A 25,486-nucleotide genomic window follows, 5' to 3' on the forward strand; every position below is an offset into this window, starting at 1 on the left:
CTGTGTGTGTACTCAAAGATACCAGCATTTACTTTACATGTAATGGAAAAAACAGGCATCTAAAGAAGGACTTTTGCAACAGCTGGTATTTCGTGCCAGGAAGAAGACAGACTTCTTCACACGTGTCTCAATTTAGGAGAGTTTAGCATGGTCAGGTTGGCTGGTGAAGGTCAAAACAAAGACTAAACCAGATCAAAAGGTATCATTCGTGAACAAAGCCCCTGTGAAGCTTAATATTGATTTAAGTTTAGACAAGTTACTATTGGTTAGGGACTGCGCTAGTTATCCTTAGGTGATCCAGCTGCTTTTAAAAGCTCTGACTGTGGAATAAATTGTGTTGGCTTTAACATAGTGATGATTTTTTTTTTCCAGTCTTTGTGGTTGAGGCAGTCAGTAGACAAGACAGTGCCTTTCAGAAGTATATTGTCAGACTGTAGTGTGTGTCATAGAGCTTAGAAAGTGGTCACATACAAATGCTCAATATTACTAATTGGCTGGAGACTACCTGCCATGTACACTTCATGAAAACAGACAACAATGTGTAAAACTAATGGAAAGAACAAATGGTGTTCTCTACCTCAGCTCTTGGCAAACATGCGTCGCTTTTTGCAGAGGAAAGCATATTCAAACAAAAAGATCTTAGGCAAACAGAGAACAAAGTTAAAGCCTTGGCAGCTTTTATTTTAAGAATGTTTGCTTTCATAATCAAGCAATTAGTGTGATTTAACAATGACCCACTATCTACACTAAAACACCAAAGCAGCAGTTGTTAGTAGAGAAACACAGAGCCATGTTAATGGCAGCTTTATTCCAGCCAACAAAAATGCAAAGTCCAGGGTTGGTACGGAAATGAAATGCTAACTCCTTCAAGCAGCATATTTCTGAGCCTATATGAACAATAGGCTGAATTTTCCAGTTCTGATGGCACTTTCCTGCTGTGAAACACAGGGTCTGATCCCAGAGGGTTTTGCATGTCCCTTATGCCCATGGTCATCAGGGGAATACTCAGGCTCAGAACATCTTGGTTAAGCCAAAGTTCCAAAAAGAAAAATGTAATAAGCTGTGGTTCCATTTACTAAAGGCAAGTTCTTATTTTCCTTGTGAAGCATTTATTTCTGGGAGATACTCCTATAAACCATATCATATGAGATTCCCTCCCAGCATCAGGATGGCTAGCATTGCCTATGCCTTTCTGAGACTGCAGTGTTGTTTTTCTCCCCGTTGCCTATTGTTATTCTAATGTACTCCTGTGATCTGACAGCTGCTGATGAAGCAGTTAGTGAATATTCATTGTCTCAAGGGGAAGGGAATGAAAACACAGAGGTGCATGCTGTTGATAATCAGGAAACTTTAAAAAGGTCAAATAAGTATCTTTGTGGAGCCACCATGCGGATTATGATTCTGGTTGAATCAGACTAGTTGTGGTTTTAAAAGGAGAAAGTGGCTCTTATCTTGGGCCAGCTGTTCCGTATTTGATAACGATATATCGTGGGTGGGGGCTATGGCCTGCAAGTAGGCAATTTCTGGTTACTGCTCTATTTTTTGAAGTTTTCACTGAAACCATCTATTGGGTCAGAGAAGCAGAGGATTATTATATGCAGAATAGTCAAAGAAGTGTTTTCCAAAGTACTGACATTACTAGTGTTTAAAAACACCTCCCCAGCAAAGCACGTAAAGTAGCAATAAAGTGGACCTGACGATGGCATCCTTACCTTTAAATTAAAACAGAGAGGACAGTTCCCAGGCCATGACACCAGCGGAAGCAAAGCTCCCACCCTGGGCCAACGAGCTGCTCTGGATCTGTCCGGGGGCAGCTACTTGCACTGGCTGAAAACACACCAGCAGCGAGTCGAGCAGCTGTGTTGGCCCCTGAGCTCCAGCACACAGAAATATTCTCCTTTTGGTTGACTGATGCCATCAGAGCTCACATGAAGAACACGCAGGGAGGGATGTTATAGCAGATAGCATCCTGAAGTTCAAAGGAGAATTTGGCCATAGATTTCTCCCTTCCTCTCCTTTACTATCCTGCTGCAACGATTGAATGCAAACACCACTGGTAGAGGTGGAAAATCATTTTTTTTTCCTCTCAGCTCTTCCAGTTGCAACATTCCTCCATAAATTTACCATAAACTCCCTTCATATTCCAGTTTTGAACTTGTTTTCTGGTACTGGTTGCATACCTCCTTTAAATCACCACTGCAGAATTCCTGGTATTGAGGGTTTCCCAGGTGGCTCCTTTTGAAAAGACTTTTTATAAATGGCATAGGGTCATAAATATTAGTGCCTGAGGGAACAGTGCAGCTTAGATGCTCAGGTAGGTTAGTCTGGGTAGCTGCAGGGACTGGTGGTGGGATGCAATGCCTCTCATGCATGGCTCACCACCTCAGGGATGGGTGCCAGCATATTGAACTAAATAGGCTGATGCACGTCTGCTGAAAAATATTAAGTAAATGTGAGTGCTGCAGCCGTGCAAAGCATCTGTAGCATGACAAGAAACATAAAACACCATTTTATGTGCTATTCTACTAGCTTTATTTCCATTTGCGTGCTGTATTGAAAGAAGAGATTACAGTTGGCTTCAGCTGCCTCCATGCACAGTCCTCATTAAGACAAAGACCCCCGGGAACCGAAGGTCACTCCTCTGGATGGAGAAATGCTCTGCTGCAGTGCTGCACTTGGTGAGGGGAGCTTGATCCTTGGACAACTTGCCAATGTGCAACAGAGGTGCGGGCACCGCAGAGGCAGAGGAGCTGTAGCCCCCCTCCAGGCACATCCCTCCTAGTTCAGCCTCGGCTCCGGCTTGGTGCTGTAGGCGAGGGGAGAGCACTTCTGATTTCTGGCATGGTATCTCTGGCCTCTGATGGCTGGAGCTTTTGTGAAGCCCTGAGTTAGAAGCCGGGTGTGTATGACACAGACACCCTCCCTGACCTTGTGCTGCGTGACACGGGACCCAGGTCTCGCCTTCGGCAGCTCTCCCTGCCCCTGATGCACTGGTGAGCAGCCAAGAGGAGAGGCGCGGTGGCGCTGGGTGGTGATGGTGCAAGACCAGCTGTTCCGCTTTGGGAATGACTTGACTTTGGAGCAGAAGTGAGAGAAGAAAAAAAAAAAAAAAAAGACCAAAAAAAGCCGTCAGAGGTGGAGCCCCGTGCAGCACGTCGTCGCAGCGCAGCAGCAGCACGGTGACTCAGCAAACCCTCCCCAGCAGAGCACGACTCAGCACCCCAGCGGGCGCAGCGGGGGCTTTGCCCAGCAGAGAGTCACCGTCTGCCGTCGCCTGCCAGCCCTGCTCTCAGCAGACGCCCCGAGCCCCGTAGTTTTGTCCGCCAGGGCACCAGGCTGTCATCCCCTTTCTCCTATTTCGGTTTCTCCGCACGTGGGGTTTTGGGTGCTGATGTGACCTACGGCAAGCAGGCTGTGCTGTGCCCACACCCCCCTGCATGCGCTTTGCACAGGAAATGCAGACACAGTGCTCAGGAGCCATGGCTGCATACATACATCTTGCGTCTCCAAAAATCGTTATTTTTCTTTGTTTTCTCATACCTTTTTTTAAAGGCAAACAGAAGGGCTGTACACAGGCAAGGCACCTCAGGACGTCTTGGAGCGATAGCCCAGCATGGCAGCACAAAACTCCAGAGTTTAGCAAGCTGGAGACGTGACGTTTATCGCCCTGCGGAGTGTGGGAAAACCAAACCCAACCAAACCAAGCCTCGGGGAGACAGCTAGCCTCTTCTCTTTTCTAAATAAAAACTAAAGATCTCTTTGATGAAGGGCATTGTGGTGATCCGCTGTGGTGCTGTGGGAAGGCAGAGGCCCGGGTGTCGGGATACTTGGCTTCTTTTTCCATCTGAGAGAGCTGCTGAGAGACTTCAGCACAGTCACTTTCCATCTGTCCTGCCTTTTACTTGCCTGGAAATAGTGTTTGGAACAGGGTCTTTTTGTTAGTATGTTGTGGTTTCCTCTGTATCAGAACAAAAGGACCACAATGATGGCATGGGCCTCATAAAACCAAGGCTGTCACCAGCTCTGTAAGTTTTATCTCTAAACTCATTTTATATATATATATACACACACACACACATATATGTATATATATGTTCTGGATTAATGTGATTAGGTAAGTATATATATATATATTCTTTCTGTCCTGAATATTTTTTATTTGCCCTCATAGTTTCAAAGAAGTCGGCTGGAAAATGTGATAGGAGAAGATACACAAAAGAATTCGTATTTTCAAGGAAAGAAAGGAAAAGCAAAGACAGGGAGGAAGGCTTGTTTTTCACACAGCACGTTGACCGTGACACCTGGCTTTTTGCTTCTGAGAGTCTGTGGATGACGACGCTTTGCTCAGGAGACCTGAGCCGGGAAGACCAAGCCCCACATGCCAGAGACAGCAGCTTTCTGTGCGGTGCTGCCGCAGATCACATCTGGCTGGGACCGAGCATCCCAGAAACACGCGGAAACTAAAAAGGTAAAAGACAGGTGAGATTTCAAACCTTAAGGGCCTGATCCTTGGCTGAGCTTGGGCACGTAGAGAGAAGGGGGGTAGGTATTTATCTGGGGCAATTTCCCTGTCACTTTGTGTGCAAGCACATCGAGACGCCCGGCTTTCTGCAGCCAGCAGAGCGTCTCACAGAGCGAGGAGACCTGCACGAGCAGGCTGGAGACACGGTGGTGTTCCGTCTGCAGCCCAGTGGGTGCTCCAGCAGCTTCGGTAAAGCAATCAGGAGCTGCTCTCTCCCCATCCCGAAATTTCGAGTAAACCATCCTGGTGGGGCAGAGTTCAGCACGGGCTCGTTGCGCGGCACGCCGCTGCCATCACAAAACACCCCATCACAGGTGGCCATCTCACCTGTCCTTACAGACCACTCTTGAACATCTCAGAACATCAGCCCTGCAGCGTGGGCTTTGCATTTTTGTAGAGGTTTTTGACAGAGAACTGGGTCAGGGTGGTCGAGTGCAGTTACAGCGTGATGCCAGACCCCGGAGCAGGGAAGCATCAATCCATGCGTTTACGTCTCGCCCTGTGCAGAGTGGCACATCAGCACGGCCTCACGTGCAACCCTGCTCTTAGATGTTTTCCTGTGCCAAGATATTACTGATATATTCTGGGTGGAATCGGCAGGGAAAGCATAGGGAAACTGCTTTTTATAATCAAAGAGTCAAACTGACTCTTTAAAATCAAAGAGTCACTTTTATTTTGCTTTGTTTTTATGGCTGTTATTTTTATTTTGTTATTCTTCTGATATTTTTGTGTTAATTTTTATTACCTTGATTTCTGTGCCATATTCCTCTTGCTCCTTTACATACTCACAGTGTTTTCATTCTGTACCCTCCATTTGTAAGTACCTCACACGCGGTAGCATACAGGTGTTCTTTAAAAGGCTCTGTGCAATTTCAGAACATGTAAAAGGATAGAAAAAAGCAGACCACATGTGCCCTAGTAACTCGTTGGATGCACTGGGCCATCATTATGCAATTGTTCCGCGTGCAGCCTGGCTTGTACAGTTCCTGTGCCTCTCTGCTTGGGTACAAGCTGTTACTGCTGCCGAGAGCACTCCGCATTAGTCGAAAGTCACCAGGTTATGGCGTGCTTGCCCATGCCTGGTGCCAGGACCAGACTAAGCAAATAACATCCTTTTCTATCCCTCAGCCCCGTGTTTCTACCTCCGTGTCTTCCCCTTGTTAATAACTGTGGTTGTTTCATGGGGCAGCTGGCTGAATAACGGCCCCACCACAACCCCCCCCCAAAAAAATTACCTTGTCAGATGAATCGCTTTGCTGTGCTGCGTGAACTCTGTGTGCAACCTGGCTCCTGGTTTAAATCACTTCTGAAATAACCCTGGCTGAATTCATACTGAAAATTATTAAACGTGCTCACACAGTTCTGTGTGGCATTCTCCAGGCCTGCTAACAATAAGTTTTTTATGCTAATCCTGCTCTATGTGGGAGTATTGTGACTTGAAAAGTCAAAACAAAAGCTTAGCTAGAAGGAGAACAACAAATATGTGTCTCAGAATGTTGCCTGCATGCGTGCCTCCGTGTGTAACAACGGTAATTTTTTTTCCTCTAATAATTCCACAGATTCCATTTTGACAAACCAGAAAGAGCTAGAAATTGGTGACAAGCCTGCATTTTGCACAGCTGGAGAACAAGATTCACAGCCACTCCATTTCCTGCTGGCAACAACTCAGAACTACACTAAAAAAAAAAAAAAGAGAGAGAGAGAATTGGAATAATTGGATCAGTGCCCTTCTCTCTTTTTGTAAAGAAAATCTAAGTAGTCTTTTTTTTTTTTTTGGTGTACGTTGGAAATGCAGACTCTTAGTTATCATTTCTTGTATTGTATTACATTATATTATATCACTTCTCTAGCAGCATTACAACGGTGATAGTGCAAGAGAGAAAAGTCAAAACCTAGAAAAAGGAGTTTTAGTTAAAAGTGCAGGTTTGTATCTGATTTGCTTTTCTGAAATATCTTTTCAAAAAACACACAGGCAAATGGTGCTAATAAGGGATTTCTATGTCAGAAGCACAGTTCTCTTATCTCCCACTGAAGTGCTAGGGATCCAAAATAATTACCCCTTCTTTTTCCCCAGTGTTCCTGGAAAAAAAAAAAAAAAAAAAAAAAAGGAAGAAATGGCATATTTGGAAACCCAAACAGGTTTTCTGAAAGGGGGATAATCATATGAGATATCGTAATATTCCTGCAAGGACTGTCTCACGGAAATGAATAGATTTCTGTGCAGTTTCACTTCCAGTGCTTGCAATACACGCACTGAAGCTGTACATATGGGATAGACATATGAATGGTTTTAGTTTTCTAGAGGTATTCTTTTCCACCTGAAATGGCTAAATCTGGCACTGCAAGATACACACCAAAAGGCCGGGCCCCGAATTAATTCTGTGATCTCACTCATCCGTTTATATCCATTTTCCCTATGGGCAACTTATGTCTGTGCAGAGGAAGAAGAGAAGACTCTGCTGGTCTGCCTGAAAACAACGCCTACCGCAGCAAAACATTTTCTGACATTTTGGTTTCTCAGGTGAAGAGGCAGGTCATGCTGATCTGCCACCTTTCCTAATCCTCCCGCACTGCCGCTGAGCCTGCCTGGAAGCCTTGCAGCAGCTCTGATAAGCAGCATGCTGTAGCACGCCGCTACAGGAGCCGATCCTGAAGCAGATCTTGCTGCCTGGAAAACGCTCTCGTCTGAGTGGTTTTTTTTTTTTTTTAATTTATTTTTTTTTTTATTTTTTTTAAGGAACCAGATCGCTAAACCTGCAAAGAAATTTGCAAGAGATAATTCATGGGATAATAGAGGTAATTGATGGCTGTTCTGGGACCATTAAACCCTTTTCATTTACTACACTATAGGCAAGATTTTTAACTCCTCTTCAGATGTGCAAAGCCAATTCAATGACACACTGAGTCACTAATTGCCTTTAAAGTTTCATTAAAAACAGATGCCTTGCTAAAGAGCAAATATTAGTCACAGGCTGATCAAGGTGCAGCTAGGGTTCTGAGCACGGGCTGATAACACAGCTAATGATGTGGAAAACAGCTGCTAATGCCAGCATGGCATTCTCCTCCGCGCAGCCACAATTAATATTGATAAACGCAAAGTGCCTCGTGGAAATGCATCCTGTTGGCTGCGTAATCAGAATTCTGATGGAGAAAAAAAAAAAAAAAAGAAACATGAACAGATACAGATACAGAGCTCATTTTCTTCTTTCCTGTTTCTAATATGCAGTGATGAAACTGGTGTAGTGTCTGCCAGGGGCACATTCTCATGTGCATGCTTTTTAAAATTTGTGAAGTATTTTAAGTTAAGCAATATTCTACAAAACTAATAATGAAATGTAATAAGATGCCAGACCTGTCGTAATCAAAACTTCCCTTGTTATGCTATCGTGTGTTTTGCTTTCTCTCTCTTTATGCTCACTCTGTGTAATGAAGTACTTCAGGTAATGCATTTACAGCAGTTTAATTGCTTCCACAGAACACAGGCTTTCTGGGATGATTTTATGTAAGAAAGCTCATGGCCTTAACCTGTTTGACGTGGGCTTATTTCAGCCTAGTGTGTTCTGGTGCAGCTAGGTAACACATTCACAAGTTATGTGCAAGTGAGAATATCATCACATCGGATAATGCAAAGTACTGAAAATGGTACACTTTTTTAGGAGGGCTGGGATGGGGGCCCAGGACTCGCGCCGCAGGGCAGGTGAAGTTGAAGTACTTGTATGTCCTTGGAAAATGATGCAACTGCTATCTCTGGATACCTTAATCTACATGATACTGGTGTTAGGGGGGTGGTTGGACCAGATGATCTTGGAGGTCTTTTACAACCTTAATGATTCAATGACTCTATGACTCTATGATTCTGCCTTATTCCCATTTTATTCAATCTGCTTTGCAATGGGTTTAAACTAAATCCAATCTTCTGGAATGAAAGGCAATGCAAACTAACCACTAAAACGCAGTGTAAACTGTAACTTCCCAGTACATTAGCTCTCCTGCAGTGACTGCCTGTGCTTTCCATCTCAGAGAAACACAGGGAAACTTTCCCCAACGTACTACATCTAGCGAGTACTGAAAGCAGACGCACAGCTGATTTTGGAGAAGGGGAGACGTGCTGGATAGCCTCTCTCTGGTTTATCAGAGGACAGTTTGTATGCAGACATATCTGAAGAACACAGCAGAGCAATAATTCAGTAGTAAATTGTGTATATGGGGCATAGACAAGTTGCTGGGAGGGGACCATGTAAGCGCAAGCATCTTCTCTATCCCATCAATCTTTTTTATTTATTTATTTATTTTTATTTATTTATTTTTTTTAATAGCATAGAGGATGAATGGCTTGCTTGTAAAGAGTTTTGGAGAACTGCAGAGGCAGAATGTGTGATGCATCTCTGATGTCTGCTGCCAAGTGTTGTGCAACGTGTGGCCTTGGTATGGTCTGTGGGAAAGCCCCTATTTGATTTCTAAATAAAAATTGTTTTAGTGCAAATTCTAGGCCTGTGAACACACACGGATTGCTCAAATGTTGCCCCTGACTCTTTTATGACAGTCTATAAATAAAATTCACAAGAGCAGATTAGGAGATGCTCTTACAGGAATTCTTCACATGAGTTGAGCTCTCTCTGCACCTCATATGAGCTACTAGAAGTCCAGCGGTTTCTTTAGATCTCCTTTCTGTACCTTTTCATGACGGAAATACTTTATGTTCCATGCAGAACTGTTAATTTGTCTGTATCTCTGCATTCCACCACTCTCCACACAGAGTGAAAACAGAGCCTTTTTTGCCCTGAGTGCTGCAATGCTGTAAGTGCTCTGGTGGCTTTCTTGCATGTTTTTCCTCATTTTGTGATTAGTCTTCTGAAATAATTTGTGTTTTTATCTTAAGATAGTAAGAACATTAAAAATGTCGATATTTTTAAATTTTTCTCTTGCTTTGGGAATTTGACCATGTTATGGTTTACCGAATACTAATACGTGACAATCTTTAGTAACAAGTGTTGATGCTATTTGCTGATCATGGAAAACGTGTTGCAACATATAATATTTTGCTTACACAACAGTTTGATCTAACTCCCAGATCCTTAGTAAATAAATTTATGGCATTTAGATTTAAGTCAGCAGTATTTATTTAAAAAAATACTTACAAAATCTAGATATTAATTTTTTTTCATTTGGGAAGTTTGCCACAGTAAAACATGTTCTTTCCCTTTCATTTCCTGTGAGCGTTGCTGACACCCACACTGGAGTTTAATGGTGTGCACCCCACTGTGAGACCCACCTGGCTGGTGAGACTCACGTCTTTTCAAAGGGTAGCTATCTCTCTTGCTTATGACTGACAAGCTAAAAGGAAAAAATAAGAGAGAAATATCCTTTTTTTAGTGTAGTATAAGCATATCCCTGTAAAATTCATAAGGCAATGCACACCATTTTTACATCTTGGGGTCAAAATGTTATCAGCAACATATGTGTTGTTTTAAAAGGCATTCGTTTTCTGTGTATCAATATATATCTTTTTTTACTCTAAGGAAACTGCCAGATAATATATATTGTTTATCAACATGAACAGCAACAAAACCCATTTATCCTCAAGAAGCCAATCTTCATTTGAATTTTGACAATACAAACCAAACACAAACTCTACAGATACTGCCCCATGGCCCTGTGTGGTTCACTATTATTTGTGCAAGTGACTTGTATGAGAATGTGCACAGAAGAAAAGTTACATCTGCTAGAAATCAACGCATAAGCTCATGGATACTAGCATTTATGTTGGATAGTATAGATATGGGAAAAAAAAAAGAGAAGAAAAAAGTTCTTCATCCTGTGCATTCCCACTGAAGTCAAAACCAGGTCACGGCCAGTCATGAGATTTCTGACTTGGAAGCAAACTGCTCTAAACTGACAGCTTTGGTGGAAAAAAATTATCCAACTTTACATGTAGTTTTCTATTTGGAAAATCCCCATCTGCTTTTTCTTTACATCGCAGTCCTACACAAACCAGAACTCAGCAATTCAGTGCAGAAGTTGGTGCAATTCAGATTCAAAAACTTCACATCATTTCGAAATCAGACCGCATCGCTCTGCAATGTTACGGTGCTTTCCAAGCAACACAGCCGGCGGAGGCACTGCCTCATTCCCTCCCTCACGGGAACGAGCAGGATTCCCATGCCTTTCCAGGTGCCATGAAAGAAGTAATCACCCTGGGAATTAGTTCATAGGAAGAAATGTGTGCCATGCTAACACAATACCCGTGCTGGGACTCTCAAGTAGGAAGCAGGGGGAAGGCCATCTAATAGTGATTTGATGGAAATGAAGTATCTCAATGCAGTTGATTATGATATGAAATGAAAGTCTAAATACTATATCCTTTCACTGAAATGAAGAGGAGAATAAAAGTTAAAATCCAGAACACAGGGTGGTAGTTTTAAGTTTTGTTCAAAAACTTTCTAAACTCCATCACCAACATCTGGAAGAAAGATCAGATTACAATTAGTATTAGGTTGGTGAAAGAAATAATCAGAAATCATATTAAGAAATAGCATAGCATTTACACTTCTATGCCAATAAATAAATATGTCTTTCCGTTAAATATATATATATATATACTGAGTGTAAGGTTAATGTCTTGAAGATTTCTTGGAGACATTATTTTGAACCTCGATTTAAGAATTTGAGTCTTTTAATTTACAAGTTTTTTAAAGAAATCCTTTCTTCATCATGCCCAGTGGAGCTAAATAGATGTTGAAAACATTTCCACAAAATAAATGAATTTAAAATATTTCTTGTGTTGTTCTTTCACAATTTCTCAGCTCTCAGCATCTTAGTTCTAATTGTTCATCACTCATTGTTGTTCAAGATAGAAAATCTAAACATCTAAACGTACATAGGAAAAGGAATCCTAACTTACTCCATATTTTTTTCTTTTAAGCTCCATATCACCGAAGTTACCTTTAAAAAAAAAAAAAAAAAGATTTAAATAGTAAATTCTTAGGAGATTTCCTTGAAAACCACTTTCTTAAAAACACCTCTCCTCATATTTTCCAGTCTTGTTCTTGACATTTTTAGGTAGGAAAAAAAAATGGGGAGAAGAGGGAGAAAGAAAAGAAAACATCTCCAGAATAGATTATTAAATTGCCAGAATGTTTACATAAAAATGCCAACAAAAGAAAAACACAAGTAAAAAAATCAGTTAATTTAATCACAAGATATTTAGTACTTTTGCTGGAGAGATCTTCAGTGCCCAGAAAAATAAAATGTTAAATCCCTTCTTCTCATTCAATTTATTCAAACAAAAAGATAGATACAACAAATCACATTCCTTAGAAATTCTCTTATTTGCATAATGAACTGAGCAAGGTGAAAATGAAAGACTTACCATTAACTTAGGCACGTTTTACATGCTGGAGCTGCAAGAATTCTTCTTTTCATCAAGTTCTCCTTTGTAACTTGCTTTCTTCACAGAATCAGTCCAAGCTAAACTCTTTCTTCTCCCAAGGAAAATACAGTTGTTCTTTTCTTTGGTTACAAAACATCAAGAAGAAAATAAATAAATCAATGATCAAATAAACCAAACCTGCAAAACTCACCAGAACTCCTTGTCTGAGGCACACCAGCTGAGCACTCACTTTGTATATGGATAAATAATGAGGTCTGCATTATCACTGGGTGGTATCTGGTTTTGGAAACTCAGAAGCCCCCATTTCCTGGTGAGAGGAAAAAACTACTGCATCGGTAAGGCACCATTTCCAAATTTACAAAAACAGAAAAAGCTTCTGGAAGAAGAACTGCCCATCCCACGTCCATCAAAGAGGTGGCCTCCTTGGGCGTCAGGGTGGGATGTCCCTTCCTCAGTAGGTCAAGGCTCAAGAGGAAGAGTGATTGTGTGACCGGTACAAGGGAAATTGATGCTCTGGTGTCAGCTCTGAAACACACCACATATTCAGTCTACCACATTATTTGCTGTCTCACTGACTTAGCTTCCCTGTCTATGAATCGGGAAGTTTCTTATCGCCTTCTGCATGTTGCAGAACTGGGGTGAAATTCCTTGGTATTTGTTGTGAGTTCAGATATTCTGGGAAGACACTTGGAAAATAATTGGGCTGGGATGACCAAGCTCTGCCTGGCTAACATCTTGCTGTTATTTATTCCTTTTTTGATTTACAGTCTAAAGAGAAGGGGCATGAGAAGCTTCCTCCATCATACAACCCTCTAAGAGCCTTGCTTCTGTCTCTGGTAATTGTGGGTAAGTCAGCATCCATTTTTACCCTACAGCAGAAAAAATATGCACTTGATATTATTTATTGTTAGGGGGGTTGTAAGATATTTATTTGGCCTATTTGCAAAATATACGATTTAATAATACAGGAAGGATTGGTAACTGCATATAGGGTGAATAAAAGTGAGACCCACCCACCCAGAAGTGATGTGTCCAATTTAAGCGTGTTTCTGTTCATCTTCCTGCGCCAGTGTCGGGCGCTGCATCGACTGAAGGCACTGCATCACCAAGGACCATGCGCAGAGCTAGAATGCTATCTGCCACTTCTAAAGGCACGTACTGTGTGCTGAAAGGCCTACAGACGTTTTTCGGAAAGCCCTGCCAGAAGCATACAAAGCCATTTTGTTAATCACAAAACAATTCAACCGACTTGAATTTAAATGTATAGCATGTACATTGTTTGTTTCCATGGGCTGTATAGGCAGGCATAAGCAACCAAAAATAGCTGAATTGTGCCTGGGCCTCTGTCTGGGGTGTCCTTTGGTGCAGAGCTACCACAGAGCGTGGGTTTAGCTGTAGGGTGTTGGGAGAGGTGAGAAATTTCTTCAGTGCTTTGCAGTCAAGGTCCCCTCAGGAAGCAACACCTACCTCTGCGCCAAGCTTCAAGCTCTTTCCTTTTCCTTCCTCCAGCGATGAACTTGGCCCAAAGCACAAACAGCTTTTTCTTTTTTTTTTTTTTTTTTTTGTTACACCAAACCACGCTGGCGGACCTCCAGCCACATCTGAAGCAGTGAAGTTACGTGGAGGGAACCACTCTCTTCTCACCTCCTGCCATTCCTCTTTCCGCAGACAAATAGTCACTTCACTCCAGAAATTAAAAAATCTGTGAAGATCTTTTAGGAAGAGCCACAAAAGATTATAACCAGATCAAGCTGACTGACACATACAGGGATAGGTCTTTCAAGCATATGTAATACTGGAAGATATTTATGATGGGGACAAGAACAAGCCAGCACAGCGTCTGTCCTACAACCATGACAAGCAGAACTGTATTTGCATGAGTGCAGTCTTTCAGGCTATCACTTTGCATGTTGGGAACAAAAAAAAATTAAACCATTTAGACACTCTTGTACACTGAAGGCCAGTAGAGCTGTAGAGTATGTTACTGTGAGACAAGTGCATGAAGACTTATTTGCAGAGCTAAGTATTTCCCCCCTTTGTTCTTCTGTGGAGCCTGTCATTATAACCAGAATTACAATAATGAACATTTGGGAGCCAAGAGAGAGATGGTAATTATTTTTCCAGTTGGGGAAACTGAGGCACTGAGTGTCAAATGGACTGTGTATTTCAGCAGGACCACATCATAAATTAGTTCAACTCAGAGTCACAATTAGGCCAGCATTGCGAGCAAGTCATAGGAAGAGCAAGAAATAGAAACTGGAGTGCCACCGCCATGCTTCATGGTTCAGTGATAGCTTGGCCTCTGAAACAAGAGGGTTTGGAGAAGAAGCCCTCTTCCTAAAGGCCTTATAGGAAGAGCCACAAAAGCTTCAAACTGGTTCTGTGCAATTCGTTTCACATCCCCATGCAGTAGTTCAGACCCAAGAATACACTACATGAACAGAAAGTTGTACACAGTTACACATTTAGAGAGAGATGTTGACAAAAATAATAATAAAATGACATCAGTTGTTAGAAATACTCTACAAAAATTCTGTGGCTACAACAACTGTTCTAAGATCTTAGCATAAACAAAATGCAGCCATTTGCAACACAGGTCTTTCTCCCAAAATTCGTCCAAAGCTTAAATGAAACCATAGTTTTGAGGTTTGGAAGATCAACCTAAACCTTTTGTTAATTCTTATAATTTTCTCCTACTCCATTTTACTCCATGCTGTAAAGAGCATTAAAGTCAGCAAAATAAGATCACCTGCTACAAGGCTGGTGGGAATAATCCAAAATATACCCAGAATCTCATTGGATCAGGCTTCTACACCACAGAAATCTGGGCAAGCACGTGTTGATTAACACTGATTGCTATCTTCCCTCTAATAAAGGTAGTGGCTGGTGATAATACAGGATGAAACATGTAGAACAACTCACAGAAAAGAGAAGTGCTGTATATGTTATCCTATAGATCTAGTTTGATCTGTAGAAAATAGAATAGAAAATCCTAATAGGTTAGGATTTAGTTACAAGAAGAAACAGTTTTTTATCTCTTCTCAGCACCTTAGTGTCTGCATGGCATCGTGCACACTATTTTTACCCCCTTATACAAACCAGTATTTAACATGGACGCAGCACGGGGTAGCAATTAAAATAATAATAATAATAATAAAAGTCTGTCATCCGTAAATAGTAATTGCTCCTTGAATGTACACTCTTCTTTTACACTTTTTCTTTGGAGAAAGTCTGTTTCTGCAATCTTGGTACAAGGAGACAACTGAGCCTCTTGCATGACTGCCAAGGAATTAATTCTACCGAGGCTAATAAGTAAATAGGATAGCTTGTACATTTGTGCACATTCTTTGATTTTACTTTTTTTGCATTTCCATCCAGTTTGTTGCACAAACCTGCTAATAAAGCGGCAAATACTTTTTCAATTACATCCAACTAAAGGCAGAGCTTTAGTGTCATCCAGAGCATAAATTTAAGGATGAATGACTACAAGCAACTAAAAAAGTGCTTTAGTTGCCAGGATTTGGACCTGAAGTTCCTGCTTGTTATTATAAATCAAAGTTAGGGAAGGAGAAAATGAAGCTCAAAGTCAGGCTTTTAACAAGTAGCAGTACTCATTAGCTAGCATGCACACACAAATGCTTGTTGCCCAGCACTTACAAGACATTCTGTGGCAGTCTGTACATTCTGTGATGACCTGCTAGTATTAATGAACATGAGCTGAGTATTTAAAGGATTAAAAGGTGTTCTCATTTTTTTTACTTTATTTATTTATTTATTTATTTTTATGAAAGGTGACAGCTTAGATACAGCAGTTCCCTATTTACTTAGGGTCACGAAAAAAAATCTCTGTCAGAGATGGGAAGGGAATCCACCCATGACTCTACCTGAGGGCCCTGAAAAACTAAAATTTACCTAACTGATGGACACAACCTCTATTGGGATGTGCTAGGATGGGAAATCATGCTTTGAGGAATGCAAAGATTTGGGGCATTTTGGGAGTCCTAGGACCATGCTGGTACTTGACATTATATCCAAGGGTCCAGCTACAGCCCTTCAGCCATCATTCATGCAATTTTATTCCCCACCTCATGGCGTGTGATGGCTGAAGTTTTAGTTTCGACAGCTGAAGTTTTAGTTTTGTTCAACCTTTGCAGTTATGAGACTGAATTTTGAAACTGTAACTGACTCCTCTGCAATGGAGGCACTGTAATTGCCATGCACAGACTAGCTGTAGCACTGCGTTTCTGCACAGTAAGCATGTTTACACATAGCTTTTCAATTGTTCTAGCAACAAATGGCGAATCTCATGAATTGCTATATATTACTGTTCCACAGACCACCTGGGTGGGGGAAGGCAACATAGTTACTTTGTAGTTTTGAAGCAACTGAAAATTGCTTTTGAAGGAGCCATTCAAAGCTGTGTTGACTTTTCAATCCTCTGCCCGGGGACATTTTTGTACTTTTTTTTTTTTTGAGGTAGATTTAATTTCCTGCCCTTCTCTCCCTTTGCTGCACTGGGGGAGGATTGCTGGTGCCTTACAGGAGTCACCAGTAACAAAGAGAGACATGAATGCTAATTTTGCCTGTTCTCAGAGTTGGCCAAAGAAGGTATTTTAAATAGGCTGAATGTCACTCTCACGCTGCTACTCAAAGGAACTAATGGTTGGATTAGGTTTGTGAATATAAATTACAGGATTTCTAGCTTCATTTCACCACCATCCCTATCAAATAGCTTTAGGTGCAGACTCAATGCCAGATGGCTCCTCAGATGTGTCAGATGTCCATGCAGAAAATTCATTTCATGGTCACTTCTTTGTTTTGTTTCCTTGAAGACCCTATTGATTCCTGCTCCCCATGGAGAAGGATTTTATTGAACTCTTGGGAAAGAGAAAGCTGTTTAGATGAAACTGCTGAAAGATCAAATCCCTGAAGAGCAGGCAGCAAACAGCAAACTCAGCTAAACCAGACATGCAACATGACAGAATGGGGAAAAAAAAAAAAAAAAAAAAAAGGTATTCCAATTTACATTCCTTTAGATTGGTTTAATGCTAATGAAACTCAATCAAGACTTAAGAACGTGGTCCTCAATCTGTTTGTTTGGCATTGCCAGAGATGATTAGAAGGGTCATGAGGCTTTACTTTGTTGTTACAAACTAAATTTATTTAGTCAAAAAATATAAATTTCAGTGTGAATACGTACACGTTTAGGCTAGAATTGGCCAGGAGAGTTTGACTTGTACTTGTAAACAGAAAGCAGTGATATAAACTAAACTGATAAAGAGGGTTAAACTGCATAGAGAGTCTTCATTCAGGGGCTTTTACAGTTCAGCTAAATCATACAGAATGAATGAGTTGTGTGTTTAGGTCGGATGTGATCATAAAGAAACGTCTGGCTGTTGGAAGCGTTATGCTGACCCTTGTGGCTGTGAGGGTCTCCACCTCGGAGCAAACAGAAAAGGTAGCTCCTGAAACCACTCGCCGCAGTTATCTGCAAACGAGCTGCCTAACCCTACGGTGATGAACGTGGGCAGGGATGCTGCGCTTCTCTCTCCCACCTTGCAGGGACGTCAGCTCTTCAGCATTGCAGCAGCATCTCTGTCTGCTTGCAAGAGAGTGTCCACATGCAAAGGCCTGTGAAAGCACACTTACTTGTCATGAAAAGATCGTTAGATCAAGAATGCAGAATTTGGAAATTGCCCGGAGCAGACAGATTCAAATAAAAGCTACAGGAGATTAAAGGATCCTGGAGCAATGCCATGCAGTAAATCTTTTCTCTGCATGTCCTTAGCAAGCTTAGTATTGCCTGCGGAGCACTGGAAGCCAGCTCCAGTGCCTGCTCCGGTGTTAGAGCTCAGGACGAGAGCTGGATGACAGGCTGGAAATGATCCTGATAGATTTGTTTTCATATGAAATTGCATTTACACCTACTAATTCAACTGAATCAGAATGATCTGCAGATGAACATCATTGCTGCAGTTTTGAAAGGTGCAGTCAAACAAGTTTTGTTTGCCTCCTGCTTTATTTTAAAATTACTTTTCTTGAGAAAAGAGATGCAGCCCAAGTGAAAACAAATTGTAGTTACATCTACTATGTCATGTGGCTATTGTTAAAGAATGCGGCACTAAATACAAATTCAGAAAACATCTGTACATCTATATATGTATACCCACATCCATATCTATATCTATATAGATATACAGATATATTTATCTATAAGATAAGATAAAGAGAAAAAAGTATCACCAGTTTACTATTTATATTACCCTACAATTAACTGTATCAATGACTGCTTTGGCATTGCATTAATCTTATTCTTTGTTTAGGGATTAAAAGAAAAAGTGGCTGCATTGAAATTGCTTTACCAAGTATTTAACTATCCACTGATGTCTTTAAAAGCTAGAAAGTTTCCTTAATAAGAAACTTAAAATATATATATATATATGTTAGGAACATAATTTGTAATAGTTGAAATGATTTATCCTAATGAAATGACACCAGAATGTGTGCCATGTTAGGAATAATAACATATCCAGGATTCAGGGGCCATGTCTTCAGAAGGGATATTAAAAACTAAAATCCTGCTGTCAGCAAGTTTAGGAGCCCTGATATTGCCAGGATGCTGTGACACCAGTTTAAATGCTGTGTAATTAGGCTTGTCCTCAGCAGGATTCATTCAAGGCGGCGCTTTCAGGCTGCCGGCTGTTACTCTGCCTTCTAATATTAACACTAAAAGAGACGAGCTGGTTTGAATGATAGTAGGCAGGAGCAGGAATTAAGTCATGTCTCTGTGCTCTTCCCCCTCTCAAAGGACCTTTGCTCTGACCAGAGGACACATGAAGATACCTTGCAAAACAGTAATTTCCCTGCACAGAAACAGTCTCCAGTGGTGCAAGGGAAGATTTGGGTCGGGTGTTAAGAAGAATTTCTTCACAGAGTGGGGGTCACTAGAACGGGGTGCCCAGGGAAGTGGTGGAGTCCCTGTCACGAGGGGTGTTTAAGAGGGGTGTGGATGTGGCAGTAGGAGACCTGGCTTAGTCTTGATGGTCTTTTCTAACCTAGATGATCCTGTGATTACAACAACGAAGTATTATACACATAGAGAGAAGCTTATTGATACTTGTGTGTTATCTGCATTACTCTTCATGGGCAGTATGTAGTGCACCGTCTCTTCTGGAACCAGTGTTTTGTGCAGTCAAAGCAGACTAGCAATAATGCAGACTGGGCTATAGACCTGTAAAACTGATTGCAAAGCAAAAATCCCCCCGAAAAGTAGACAGAGAATACACCGTTAACATAATAAATCACGGCTGCTTGTAATACAGACATTTTAGGTGTACAAGTGCATTTTTTAAAAATAACACTTGCAAGGCCACAAACTTAAATTTCTCTTTATTTTCTTCTTCTTGCTCCTTACATTATTTCACATGGTTTTCGCTGAAGACTGGGGTATATGTGGTCAAGTGCTGGACACCAATGAAGTTACTATGCATTTGGTTTTCTATCTACAGATGGAAGCTGGTGTTGTACTTACACCAAAGCTGGTAAAAGTGATACTGTCTGCATTTCCACCTAATGGAACGTGGCTTACTCTCATTGCAATATTTGAAGCTGGTTAGAGTCCATCTCCTTGAGGATGCATTTTCATTGTTGTTGTTGTTGTTGTTTGGTTCATAACTAGTTTCAGTAAAGTTGCAGGTACAGCCTGGAATGGAAGTAGTTCTGTAATGTAAACTGAAGTGGAGTGGAGAACCCGAAATAAAAGATGCAGGACAGAGTGTAGAGCTTCATTGTGTTAGCATCCAGTCACCCCTGAACCGAATGCCAAATTCCTACAGGAGCACATGCAAGTGAGGCACCTGAAATAAGGTACGGACAAAAAGGATGCTCCTGCCACAGTGCAACGCCTGAAGACTGATACGAGGCATGCCACGGAGCCCGTAGGGCTGATGCTGAATGGGATGCAGATCAGTGGAGCTGGAGGAGGTCCTCAGCAGGCGCACGCCAGCCTGGCTAATGTAACTGTGGATTTTGCATGCACATTGCAGGGTGCAGTCAGGCCAACTCTGTGAGCCTCTGGAGGAAGCTGAGGGACTGCTTTCCATGCCGGTGCTGACACTCTGCTTTGCAGCCCACTGGACGCACCCATTTCTCTCTCTGACCATCAGGAAGTCTTCCTGCAAGGCTCTCTGCTTCCTCACAGATGCCCTGCAAGGAGGGGGTGTAAAGTCCAGGAAATGTCAAGCCTCACGCAGCTGCTGCCCCAGGAAACAGGAGGAGCAGAGGAGCAGGAGCATTGAGAGAGAAGGAGAAAGTGACGTGGCCCAGTCTCCTTGCTACTGCAGAGGAAGCACTCATGGCAACAGCAGGTCCATATTAGCACTTTGCCTCTGAGACTTCTCCTGTTAGAAGTTATTGCTCTGGTTTTAAAGACCCACTGAGGTCAGACCATGTTAAAATGTAAGGATCCATGGCTGTCTTATGGCATAGTTTGTAAACTGTTTGTAAAAAAATTCACAAGTTCACAGGCTACAAAACTATTACAATGTTCAGCTTTCTATTTTCCTCTTCACAAGAAGCCGGTCGCACAAAGAATAACAAAGAAGCACTTAAGTGAAGGACTTTTCTCCTGAAAATCCATTTAAGAATAGGGTGAAGCTCTCTCAGCTCCACAGTTGCAAAATGAGGAAAACACTTACAAAATCAGTTAATGTCGATGAGATGCAATGGTGGTGGTCATCCTGCTTTGAAACTGGAGAAAGTCAGACTCCAGTTGTATACAACCAAATTCAGAGTCAAAAGAGTTATTGCTGGTACTAAAGGGGGTGGTAGGAATGTGAGCTGTGTATGAAAATGGTGGAGATAATAGGCCAAACCGTCAAAACGTGCCTAAATCCGTTTTGAAAACAAAAACTGGAGCTCCTGGAAATTTTAAGTTCAAGCTCTGGCATCTCACGGGGTTCCTTGCCCACAAAACCCTCAGAAACCTCCTCTTAGTCACTGTAAGTGCCCAGGAAGCCCTTTCCACCTGGATTATGACCCACTGTCTTTGCCAAACCCACCTGGATTTACGTCAGATCTGGAACCTGGTCGCTGATTTTACTCGGGCTTCAAGTTATAGATGTACCCTGAATACCTGTTGACCCAAGACTTCTGCTGGGCACTTCTGCTAGGAAGACAGATCTGCTCACAGGTCACTGCAGAGAATTGGTCATGCACTTGGGTGAATATAGTGAAGAAAATCTCTCTCAAAACTATTTGTTTTAAAATCTTAATAAAAAAAAAATAATGGAAAGGCTCAGCTCAAATTCCTTTTTCTTAAAGGGATAAGTACTTTGCTACAATATATCCACACCCACATAATACATAGTGTGTTAGGTGAAATTGCTTTGTTTGAAGATAAAAAGTAGTTTCAAGAGCCCCAGAACTGACATAACCAGGTTGCCCACAGATTTGCATCTCTTGCTTGATTGACTTTGATGTTGAAAGGAAGCAAGAGCTGCATTTGAAATTTACCCTGTCATTAGAAAATTTGTCCTTTTCAGAAATGAATTCTCCAAGATATTAGAAAATTAAATGTGTTATAACTTTTTCAGTAAATGCAGCTCTGAAAGTCTTCTCTGTTCGGCTGCTCACATGCATCTTGCAGGAGCTTATTAACCTTCCTGTAACTGCAGCTGGCTAAGGGACATGGCAGTTGTGCTGGGATCTCGACATACGTGATCCCTCTCCGCCCATGCATGAGCTTTGTTTCCTGTTGGATAGGTCAGCACCTGCAACTTTCCTGCACTCCTATACAGATACAAACAAGATCGCTATCTTCCCCCAGAGTTCTTCATACAGCTGCCTATTATCTGACCCATGGGGTGACTTTCCAGTATAACAGGCTTAGTGCTTCTGTGTGTTGTTTGTCAAAGCGTGGAAGAAAAAGCTGAACTGAGGGTTACCCTCCTGAGGTCTGCCTGGCCAGGGTTAGGTTTCCTTTTCCCGGGGATTCTGATGTTACTTGGATTACTGCTGGATTAATGCACTCATCCAGCTCAAAGGTAAAGGAGACTGAGGATATCTGGTCTGACTTTCATGTTGCTCTGTTGCATCCAGTTACTCCTCTGCTGAGGGGGAGAAGTATATTGTATATTTATTCTGAGTTACCTGTCTTCCAAAAAAAAAAAAAAAAAGAAAAAAAAAAGAAAAAAAAAGAGAGAGAGATCTCAGCTTTACTTGAGGACTTCAGTGGAATACCTCATCTTCTGGACATTTTATTCCTGTGATTCTTTGCCTCATCATTTATCTGTCTAGAACATGTAGCCTCGTTATTTTTCTGTTCATCACATCAAAGAATCCTTCAGGACAGCTGTTTTCCTCCTGCATCAATACTTTCTGTTTGTACTTGAGGCACCTGTTTATCTTCTCCCTGACAAGCCATTATCACACTGAGCAGAACTCAGGAACACGGCTGAGTTTCTGGGGCAGACAAATTCTCTCTTCCACTAAGCGTGAGCTATGGTCACAAGTTCACCATGCAGGCACAGACCCTCACCTGCTTGCAGCTGCTGACACAGCCTCACCCTCCTGCAGCTCAGCTGACCCCCACTTCGTCCATCACCCACCTCCACCAGCACACAAAACAGTTTTGGTGACTTTTGCATCTGCACACACAACCGACAGGTGCTGAGTCTAACACATGCCATACATCGGAGCAAAACCACTTAGCCACTGTATTTTTATCTTTCCTCAGTCTATACTGCTAAGGATCACAGCGTCCCTTGTCTCTACAGCAGCATACTGTGATACTTCCACCATGACACCCAAAACTCTTCTCTGCTGCTGATGATACGGCCAGCATCTTCCCCAGCACAGCCTTGCCTGTCCTTGTGGCTCTTCCCAGACCTGAGTATTGTTGACTTGGAATTTTGCATTTCATATTCCCCTAGTGTCTAGGAAATTCTTAATTATTGATCATTGCTGAGCTTCTGTTCTGCTCTTCCAAGAAAAAATCAAAGTCACTTTAAAGCTTTGTCTTGCCCAGCAAATGATATGAATCCCTCCCAGCAAATTGGTTTTAAACACAACAGTATTATGGATTCTAGCCTCACTGTATTTATAGGCACTGTTTAAACTTTAAATGATAAGCCTCGAGATGAAACCCAAACTTTGTGGACAAACAGTTGAACTCGCATTTGCCTGTTATTCATTTCATTTGGCTTTGCCTCCAGACTTCATCTCTTCCAGACAGTCAACAAGTGCGAGCAAACATCCAGCTGTTACCTAACTACAAGTAATAAAACCGTCTCTTAGCACAAAAATGCTAATACTCCACTGACCTGATTGAACCTGAATTCCGTGCTGCCAGCCATGAACCACAATGCAAAGGCCGAATACAGACCTCCCGAATTACGTCCCTTGGCACTGTGCAAGCTTTCACAGGACTGAGGCCAACCAAACATTACCTGAGCAGGGTGATGGGCACACTGCTGGGGAAGGAAGTCTCCTTGGAGGGTCAGGGCAGGGGACTGGCACTCAGGTGGCCTTCCATCCTGCCAGACTTTGTCTCCCACCCTGGTAAAAATCCTTCTCTGGAGGTTTAGTGAGTGCTTATTTGACCTGAGTTCTTGTTAATGGGAGTTAGGCGATGACGAGTGTCGTGACAGCTCACCCAGAGCCTTGTGTGTCGTGCTCCCTGGGGCACACTCCCTGCATGGGCCACTGGGCATGGAACAAGAAACTTTCAAAGAAAAGGAAGTCTATCAGAAATACAAATCTTGCCATCGATCATCGTGGAGATGCATGAGCTTTTCTGGGATCCCCTCTTCCATCTCCTCTTTCTGTTTCTTTCCTTTGGAGCACTTCCTTTCTCCCTAGGCAGCTCTTGAATCCCGATAGCTGAGGAGGAAAAATAGATTTCCAACCTGCATCTTTTTTCTATAAAACTTGGAAGCTTTACTGTAATTTTCTGAGAGGTAAAAGCACCGTCCAGTGCTCCATTCCTCTTCCTGCGTTAAGAAGCTCTTACACTGTAAAGTCCAATATCTCTCAAGACTCAGTGAGTTTCATCTGCTATTTGACTGACCTGGCATTACATCTAACCAGTGTACCTCTCTCCTGTTCATTATTATTTTTTCAGATGTTGCCAGAGAAAGAAATAATCTCTTCAGGGAATAAGTGAGAGGAACTGAAAAGGATATTCATCCCAAGGTAACCACTCCATCACTTCAAATTGCATTGAAGACAAGGAAAGCAGCTTTTAATGGTGTCAGAACATAGCTATGATTAACAAAGCACCTGACGTGAGTACTTAAAGGATCAATTGAAAATGGCAGCTTTACAAGTCGATGGCTCAACTATGGGCCAAATTAAAGAAAAGGATGTGGTCTCCACTAATATCAGAGCAGTTTTCATAATATGTTTCTTTTTCAATCGATAATCCCACTCTCAAACTTTCAAATGTTCTGACTTAAGACATTCGTCTGAATAAACCTGGTACTAGCTGGAAGCTTATTTTACTCCCTGGACGTCTTGCTCCTCTGAGATTTAGAAACAAGAAACCACCTCTTCACTTCCTCATTACCTTTTGTGACATGCAGAAAGCAAAACTCACATCTATATCAGAGGGAAACTGCACAGACTACTTGTAATGAAATTACTTGTCTTCTTCATGATGGCACTGTACTAAAACCTGTTAGTGTTTCCAGGTAGGAACAGAAAATGGGGGGTGGGAGGGGGTGGGTGGGTGGGGGAGGTTGTCTATAGAGAAGAAGGTGTGCCGAACAGTGAAGAAGCCAACATTTCGTTTTTCAATTGAACTTTGATAAACCCTGGTTATACACAAGTCTCTGCTTTAAGGACATCATAGAAGTAAAGGCTGCTAGCCTGAACTGAGGCTACGTACATGAAAATGAAACAATAAACAAACAGGAAAACTCCTAGCAAACTCTATTAAGAAGATCGATATCAAGAAAATGTTTATATGTGTTAAAAAAAAAAAAAATCTGATTTATAGGATACTTTCACAACATGGAACTTAAGGTTTACGTACCACTTTTCCTACTTGCTTTTAGCTATACAATCAGTGCTGATATCTACTTCATGCCCGGGTCTGGGGCTGCCCCTGGCTGCCCCCCTGCTGCTCTGCTTCGTGGCTGGCCCTGGCAGTGCCTTGACACGCTTTGAACTGAAGCTAAATCCGCTTTAGAGACAAAAATCGTACGTGCAAAGACAGTTTTTGCTGTAATAATAGTCTCCTTTTAGATCGCCCGTCAGGAGCTGAAATCTTTCAGGAGGAAGGACGACTGCTGTCTCAGCAGTGGTGAATCTCCCCACACATCGCGAACGGAGAAGTGACATGTTAAATGGGGAGTCACCAGTCAGCCAGCTCCCACCGGCGGGACAAATGTCAAGGTACTCTAAGAGCAGGATGCCCTCTAGAGCATTTGGGCCGCAATAGGCATTTGGTTCAGATCTACGGCGTCACTTGGAGATGGCAGGCATCCCTCACTGACCATGTGAATAAACACTGAGCCTAAGATTGAAGTTAAAAAGTCACTGAATGATAGGCATGGCATGTATCTGGGGTTTCT

The 25,486-nt window shown here is 42.1% G+C and overlaps 2 long non-coding RNA genes across 2 annotated transcripts in view; one reads left to right on the forward strand and one right to left on the reverse strand.

The window, feature by feature from the left end:
* The window catches only part of LOC308186069, a 21,512-nt gene extending 9,485 nt beyond the window's left edge, over positions 1–12,027 (reverse strand). Inside the window, exons 1-3 of the long non-coding RNA XR_013943894.1 lie at positions 11,892–12,027; positions 11,424–11,464; positions 1,713–10,982 (exon numbers count right to left, since the gene is read on the reverse strand). This is a non-coding gene — a long non-coding RNA (uncharacterized lncRNA). The remainder of the gene's footprint in view (positions 1–1,712; positions 10,983–11,423; positions 11,465–11,891) is intronic.
* Positions 3,889–25,039, forward strand: LOC308186068. The gene is made up of 3 exons (XR_013943893.1): positions 3,889–4,025; positions 4,172–12,758; positions 24,034–25,039. It is a non-coding gene; the product is annotated as an uncharacterized lncRNA (long non-coding RNA).
* The last annotated feature ends 447 nt before the right edge of the window (positions 25,040–25,486 follow it).

Source organism: Anser brachyrhynchus (assembly GCF_964034855.1).
Source record: "Anser brachyrhynchus genome assembly, chromosome: Z".
In the NCBI taxonomy this organism is placed as follows: Eukaryota; Metazoa; Chordata; class Aves; order Anseriformes; family Anatidae; genus Anser; species Anser brachyrhynchus.